The following is an 8,872-nucleotide window of genomic DNA, read 5'->3' as shown; positions in this document are numbered from 1 at the left end:
CTGGTGGCAGAGCGCCGATGTTCCGAGTATGGTGACGGGGCGGGCTCGTGTGTTATGTTGAAGGGACAGAAGGCTTTACATCGTCATAATTTTTGTCTTTAGAAGTGCACAAAACACTCAAATAACAGCAATGTTTTCCTTTTATAATGTTATCACCATTTTCAAAAACTGACGTGATTCAAAGGTATGAGATTCATTGTCTTTCAAATAAATACATTTAACAAATGAATGTAGCTTTTAGAAGTCACCATTCTGCGAAACCTGTAGATTTGCTTTTTTATTAGCTGCTACTTGAAGATTAACTACAAGAATTTAGTGTATTTAACAAACTTACAGATAATGTAGACATTGCATGTGCTAGACATGTTTTATATACAAATGAATGTAGGTAAAATATCACATAACCAGAAGTGGTTCTGCATGCTTAAAGCTCAGCCTTACTTTCATAGCATAATGTATTCACTCCTAATGAAATTTTCAACGCAGTTTATCAGTGGACTAAGATGATGTTTGATGCCCGTCCAATTGATGAAACAGCAATAGGCCAAACCTTCTTTTCTCATCTCATGGCAGCCAGCCAATATTTGTGGCTAAACTGAATCGTGAAGAATTAAAATGAAAACTGGAGAAAATCAAATGAATCAGTTGATATTTTGTGTGTCACATCTCATGAGAGTCTTCAAACGGACAGGTAGTGCCTAGAGCCTGATTTTGTGTGTCATATTTCATGAGAATCCTCTGCGAATACATCAAAGGACTCTCAGGTTTAATGAGATTTGGTGTGTCCAATGGACAGGTAGTGCTAGGGTCTATCTGGTTTAAACAATAAAAAGCACAAGTGGCACACCAAGGCTTCAACCATTTCTCTGTCTATAGAGTCCATAGGCAGAGGTAATGGGTGAAACACTTAAGCAATCAATAAAACAGTTTGTGCTTTGCAAATATTTGAACCCTTTTTTTTTCTCTGAGAAAATGCAACAAATGAATTAATTTATTTTTTCTTTACAATCATGAATGAAAAACCACTGCAGTACAATAACTAAATCTGTTGTTCATCAGAACAGCAGCATCACCGTATATGTTATTACATATGGACAAAAACATGAAAGACCATTCTCCTGGGGGCTAGCTGATATGGTACGAGCATCCTGGTAACAAGGTCCATTTCAGCCAGAGTCAGCCAGGGGCATAGTCTTTCAAACATACACCCAGAACATCATGGAATTCTGTCCAATGCAGATTTTTTTTTGCCTTGACATAAACACTTATGTCTGTAGACATTCTTGCCTCCCTCAGCAGAATTAGGAGAGAAATACAATCAACAAATAAAACAGAGACAGATTAAAATAGGCCAACAGCTATAAACAATCCACCCACACTGTAAGGTGTTTTTACACTAGGAACTATACTAGGATCTATGGTCTCAGTATTCATTAATAGTTACAAATCTATGTATAAAGAGTATTAGACTATAGGCAAACATTTTAGTTTGTTAAATAAATGAAAGACATTAAGGCAATACAATAATAATGTTTTTACCAAGCAGGCAGCAAATACACACATGTAAACTCTGTCTGCATTATTATGCTGTATATCCAACCCTTTTTTTTCCATGATTTGATACAGATACAATATTCAACAATCTATTTGTTACATATCGAGAGGAAGACCATTGATATGTGCTTATTTTGAGAAAGAATCAGGTGAAGTTAATTAAAAAAATCTTCAACAGCAAATGTAATAGCTGAACAAAGAACTGTGGTAAAGAACTTTTATGCAGAGCCAAACAATTCTCAACTGATACCCAAGCCCAGATGTGCTCTCTAAACAAACTCTGTTTGAACAGACTTCCGAATCTACTCACTGTGCTCACCTTTGAATTAACAAGCACACACTAATTGAAGCTACTTACTAGGACCAGGAAACTTGGGCAGATCTGCTGGATGAAGGCTTATTCGATGTGCATAATAACCGTATCACTCTTCCTGCTCTTCCTGCTAATCAGTGGATATTCACTTTGCGGGAGCATATCCTACAGAATAGTGAGCAGAGAGTCGATAGTGTCTATACAGCTGTGGTTAAACAAATATAAAAAAAATATTCAAACTCCATTTTTTCCCAACACATTCCACATTGCAATATTAAAAACATGACAATATTAAACACGTGGAGGGTTAATGTACATGTAAACCAAACAGCCTTCAGATTTTCAAATCTGTTTCATACTAATAAATAAACATAGAAGGGGCATCAAAGCAAGGATCCTTATACGCTGATGATCCTTCAGACTGGGTACATCAAACTGCAGGTGTCCTTGTGTCACATCTAGGAGACATATGAAACAAAACGGGGCTCTAGAGGAAGTTCCGACGTTCAACATTAGCTAAATTAATTAGCTAAAACAGTCAGAATGCTTATGAGAACTAGAAAGTAGTAATAAGACATCTTTTTCATTTTCAGATCATATAGATACCACCGCTAAATACAATTTATGAACTACTATACATGTATTACTGTATTACAATGTGAGAGATTAATACATTATATTCTACTAAAATGGCTAAGGCTTACCATGGTAACTGGATGCTCAAAGAGGTGTGATGTTCAATAATCTCATGTGAGATTATTATTAATTTTGTTCACTTCATCATCTATCCATCTTTAAATCCACCTCACCACACTCATACCAAAACCCAAGTGTCTTGCACATTTCTAGTGAGCAAAACATCACACACACCCCTTTTCTGACATCACCACCCATAGTCAGTGTTTAGTCAGAGAGGTAAGTATAGTTTACAGTTTATATACATTATCTGGACCTGTGCGGACCCATCTGGACACACCCACTGGACCTAGGCAGACCTGTCTTGACACTCCCACTGGACATGGGTGGTTTATTTGTTTAAAATATAAGAAAATTATTTTGCTTCATAGGAGAATTAATCAAAATGATCAAAATGATCATAATATGTGTAACATTTTAAACGGGTATAAAATCTTAGTAAACACAGATGTAAGATGGGCAGCTTGGTGGTTGGTGTGTTTGCTACTCAGCAGTTGGTTCTTAGGTTTAAATCACTGTCTGAGTGCTTTTTCCATGTTCTCTTTGAGTCTCTGTGTGGGTTTCCTCCCCAAAACATGGAGATTAGAATCATTTGATACTCTGAACAGTGTGTGTCTCCAGTGATAGCTGTTGCTCCTGGTTAGCCTCCTCCCCTTCCCCTGCACCTGGTACAGTCCCCCAGAGGGCTGTGGTTTCTGATAGAGGCTATGCTGTGTGCAAATTGGCTTCTGCATATATGTGTGTATATATATATATATATATATATATATATATATATATATATATATATATATATATATGTGTGTGTGTGTGTGTGTAATATGTCCTTGAGTATGAGAAATGTGCTATGTAAATAATAATAACAATGTATGACAGTGGCTACATTAATGTATTTATGACAGTAAAGCAGTATGTAGCCTAGTCTCACTTTGTACTTGGTTGTCAGGAAAGCAGACTTCCTTCAACACTTTAACACTTTGTCCCTATAGGGGAAGAGAATTGTATATTTTTGTTTAATTCAGAACAGTTGCTATGACAACACACCATAGATGGACAATGGAATGGGTGAAACTGATGCCCAAATCAACACAAAAATTAAATGTATAAAATAACTAAAGAAGTTGCCATAGTTGGGCCCCTGATCAAGGTCATTAATGCTCAATTGTTCAAATTCTGTTCAGTTATAATTGTGTCATAAATTAGAATATATGTGTCAGCTAAATGTTATACGTGCAGAAATGGTAAACAGTTCTGAAACAGAAGAGAAATCTTTGGAAATCTTGAAATCCTGACAGCAATTGTAGGAATAGGAAACAATAGGTGGAAGAACTTAAGAACAACTGAAGAACATTCTCTACTACATTGACTGAATAAATAATATAAAGATCAAAAGACAGATGTAAGCACACTGTAAATTACACATAGTCCCTTTAATACCCTGTAGCAATTGCTCATGTTTTACACAGTGCCTCAGAGTGCTAGAATTTGTTCCCCTCATAATTATTGTGCCCTCTCCCATCAATATAGCTCTGGGGTTATTGTAGTAAAGTAATAACACTAAGAGGATACTGTACAATTCTGTCTGCACGCTCATATGTTACTCTCTACTACCATCTCATGGACACAATTATATCACTCAAATAAATTGACGAGGTAAGGCCAGATATCAAAACGTTCACAATTCAGATACAAATACAATTACCTATACAGCAAAAGTTTCTTTTTGTCAGTGAGAATTTACTGTTTGAGAGAATGACCACAAATAAATCATCTTGTTTTGACATTTAAAAAAGCTTTGTGGGATTCTATTTATTTATGTATACATATTTCATCCTGTGACTAAGTGAAACCCTTGCTGTTTTTGTGTATGAAGTCATTACAATTACTTCCATTAGCAATTCTGAGCAGTAGGCAACTTACCACTTACAGTCAGAGAAAAGTTGTTCAGTGGAGGTCTCACTCAGGAAGGCCCAGCTAACTACAAATGATGTTTCTCAGACCACTTGTAACCATGAGGTTAACTGTTTTGTGTCATTCCTTAACCACACAAATTAGCCACTGGCATATTATACCAGACTGTGTAAGTGACACAAAAATAAATCTTGTTTTTAATGATAAACTACACTGTAAAAAACATGAGTTAACAATTTGCAATCAGTTTGTTTGGGTATATTTCACCCCATATTTTGAGTAAGGAGTACCTAAACTGAACAGCTATGACACACTAAAAGAAGTTAGCTAAAGTCTACATAACATTTCTCAATACATTACACTACTAATTACTTAGAAAAAATTGTAATATTAACTGTTGATTGTTAGTAGGCAAATTATCTAATAAATAATAATAATGAATTAAATCATTATCATCAATTAACCATTACTTATTCAGGGAAGGTTAGTTTTACTTAAATTGTCAGACACAAAACACAATATTGATTTGGTCAATTTCTTTTAATTAACCATATTAAAAAAGATAAAGGAGGGACAAAAGGACCCTCTTCACTCTACATATGCAAATGAAAATGTTTTTTTTCTGCTTCCAAATGCAAACATTGTATTATGGCCAAATGTGAGAGTTTGCAATATTAAACATTGCTCAAACAAATATAACAGTACATAAAAGGTTAATTATATGCATAGTTTCAACTCATTGTGTATTTGCAAAGTGTTTATTTAGTCACATGCTTCAATGTAGAAAATGAGGTTGTTATGTTCTTTGGTTTTTTCTTTTGATTTGTTCTTTGTCATGTGGTATTAGAATTTGTTTTTCAGGTTATCCACACGAGGGTGCACCAAGAACCAGGGAGCTGTCAAGATGACATTGTCACAGCAACGGACAACCTGATTGGTTGAAGGGATAATTAACCTCCTGTTAAAGATCTGCGTCCCGAATGTGTAGGCAGGGTGTCTTGTTCAGTAGACCCCTCGTGTGCCATGGTAGACGCTTCTTTGTAAGGCTCTGTGTTGGTACAATTACTGCCTGTGGTAGACCCTTTTTGTGATTGGTGTGTTGAAGTTGACTGGGTTTTTTTTGTTTGTTTTTTTATCTCTTGTTCTTTAAATAGGGCCTTATGAGTTATTACTTGCTGTCCAGCTAAGTTCTTATATAGAGCCTTTGAGAGGTACTCGATCTTTGGAGGCTTTATCCACAAGGCCATGAACTGCTTCTCCATTAGCAGCATTGAGTTGTTACAGCCAGTGTCAAAAAGGACCACTGAGACTCACTTACTGATAAATGATTGCCTGAAATATTAAGAATTGTTTTTGTCTTATTGTTCAGAGTTGTATGGGTGGATGCTGTGTTCGTTTTTGCTTTGTTGTTGTATTTCTGTTTTGTGATAAGGAGTTGAGGGAAGAGTGATTGTATTTTATTTTATTTTGTTTTAGGAAAGAATGATTGAATCCACTTGAGTAGATTTGTTTTGTTTGATGTGTTGGTGTAAAGCTCACCCTGAAGAAACACTCCTGTTAGGTTTATGCTGTGTGTGTGTGTGTGTGTGTGTGTGTACAAAACTGAAACTCCCGTACAGAGTGTGTCTCCATGTTTTTTTTTTTTTTATGTTGCACCCATTTGTGGACCTAGATTCGGAGCTCTAGAAAGGCACAGGTAATAGGGTCGTAACAGAGGTACATCTCAAAACCTATTTTGAGGTTAACAGAAAATCAATTATTGCGGTCATAATCAGTATAGAAGTTCCATCTGGTTCTTGGCTATCATCAAAATAAGTAAACAAGCCCACAATTGTCCACTAGGTAGAGCCATATGCAAAGCAAGGAGTAAGGCAAGCATCCAATATTACTAATAATAAAAGACAAAAGCAAAACCAAAATAACACTAAACCAGCCAAAAATAGTCTGATGGAATATGCTCAACTGATTAGTCCATGTTCTCTGAGAAACAGTGATCCAAAAGTAGTAGTACATGGGTGCAAACAGTTCGTTCCATTAGCATTTTATCCCATTCACTTTTAAGGCTGTGGCCCTTCTTGAGCAGCTTTGCCCTGTCAAGCTCCAAAAAGGCTTCGAAAAAAGTGGAACACTTCAAAACTGAACTGGAGCTTCTCAGGATATTCCAGGTTGAGGGCATAGATCAATCCGAGCAACAGTCTACATGCCTTTGTTTGGTTTCTACACCCACTCAGCACTTGGTTGCCCTCTATCACAATAGAGACATCTACAGGATCATTCTTGGCTGTTGGATTATGGACCACAAGCACCTTCATGGTTTGGTCTGTGTGTAACTCACATTCATCCTCCATGTTAAAAAGAAACAAGCATATGCATTTTTAATTTTAACAAGCATATTTAACTACATGCTATTCCAGTACAATCCAGTTTTCCTGGTCAAGCCATTTATTTCAACACAAACAGGGATTTTTAAAATTAATCGGGAGTTAAATAGAAGCAGATGACAAATGAAAAGCAACATCTCAATGCTTTACCCCAGTATCCCATAAAGAAACATTTGTTAATCTAACAGACTGGTGTCGATGGAAAGATTATCATGCTGGAACAGACGATTGCCTTCAGGATAGAAAAATCAGCATATAATGAATATACTTATAAGTTGCTTTGGATAAAAGAGTCAGCTAAATGTCATAAGTGTAAATAACATACCTGGCACTCTTGGAAGAGCTCTTCTTGTTGCTCCCCAAGGTACTCAATCAGGCAACATAAAACAGTATTGCTTTTTCTCTCAACACACCCGGGACTGTAAGGAGATGCATTTTAGTGACTTTATTTCTGCAAAGTAGTTTTTGCACATTTGTTTAAGAAGTAAAACCAAATCAAAGAAAACTATTTAACTTGCTGCAAGTTATACTTGGCAGCATGGCTCTGTCCTCAAACCTCTCAGTGGACATTTTTTCAGCACATTTCGAATTTCGAATATCTGACTTTTCCATGTACATTAGGCTATACAGGTCATACAAGTTAGATATAAGCTACATAGTTACCTGTGTATAAAGTGCCAACAGGTTAGTGAACTCCAGCAAACAGTCAACGCCATCATGTACTGCTTGGATTGTGAAGGGCGTGGACAGCAAATAAACTCAAATGTGTATGTTCACAGCACCTAGACAAATAGGCTACACCAAACAACACATACATAATTCCAAAGCAAACCCCATTTACTGAAAGTTCCCATATTTAGAGTGAAATGAATGTGTTATTTCTCCTAGCAAGTTCTCCCACTGTAATCATTAAACATATGGGAATACTAGGTGCTGTAAGATTTTCTTGCATCACTTTAATTTACTTTGCAGCTAACATGCTCGAATGTGAAGTGCAGTGATTAATAAAAAAAAAACTGTTTGCTTGGTCAATGATCTGTTTTGCTATGTGTAGGCAATTAAAAAAAAACATTATATGGCTTACGGCTACACCAGCTTGAGCATGCCTGACCTCAGAAACTAAACAGGTTTGGAACTGGTTAGTACTTAGCTGGTACCCTGCCTGGGAATGCTAGATGCTGTAAGCTTTTCTTGCATCACTTTAATTTACTTTGCACCTAACATGCTTGAATGTGAAGTGCAGTGATTAATAAAAAAATATATCTGTTAGCACCTGGGAATACCCGGTGCTGTAAGATATTCTTGAATCACTTTAATTTACTTTGCAGCTAACATGCTCAAATGTGAAGTGCACTGGTTAATAAAAAAATATATCTGTTAGCACCTGGGAATACCCGGTGCTGTAAGCTATTCTTGAATCACTTTAATTTACTTTGCAGCTAACATGGTTGAATGTGAAGTGCAGTGATTAATAAAAAAAATTGTTAGATTGGACAGTGATCATATTTGCTATGAATATGCAATTTGACAAAACCTCCAAAGCTTACCGCCACACCAGCTTGAGAAAGCCTGAGCTAGTCTGACCTTGGAAGGTAAACAGGTTTGGGCTGGTTTAATACTGAGGTGGGACCCTATCTGGGAATACTAAGTGCTGTAAGCTTTTCATGCATCACTTTAATTTACTGTGTGCTCTGTGCAAGGGTCAGGACGTGCTTGTTACAGCAGCACAAATACTAAAATTGGATCGATACAGAGAAGATTAGCATGGCCAATTTGAAATTGTTGGCAGCCAATCTTCTCTGTGGCCAGTCCAGTGCCCCGGGTCCCCTCCGGAGCTGCTTTGGCCCCCCCTTGGCCCTTCTGGAGGCGCCCGACCCCACCCATGCCATCCACGGCCTTCCCGGACCCACGGTTCACCCAGAACCCAGAATCTGCCCAAATTCCTGGCCAGGTGACCTCTGTGACCTCTCTGGCAAGGAGGCGGGACTATGGCCATAGAGGGTTGGCTGTTGTTTTG

At 37.1% G+C, this 8,872-nt stretch overlaps 1 pseudogene; it reads left to right on the top strand.

Annotated features, from left to right (window-relative positions):
- Positions 1–8,564: 8,564 nt before the first annotated feature.
- On the top strand, positions 8,565–8,625 carry LOC113588920 (U6 spliceosomal RNA; annotated as a pseudogene).
- Positions 8,626–8,872: the final 247 nt, after the last annotated feature.

This window comes from Electrophorus electricus, chromosome 23 (assembly GCF_041902795.1).
Source record: "Electrophorus electricus isolate QZ-2024a chromosome 23, ASM4190279v1, whole genome shotgun sequence".
NCBI classification, from domain to species: domain Eukaryota; kingdom Metazoa; phylum Chordata; class Actinopteri; order Gymnotiformes; family Gymnotidae; genus Electrophorus; species Electrophorus electricus.
Note: the sequence above shows the minus strand (reverse complement) of the source record. Positions and strands in the feature narration are given on the sequence as shown.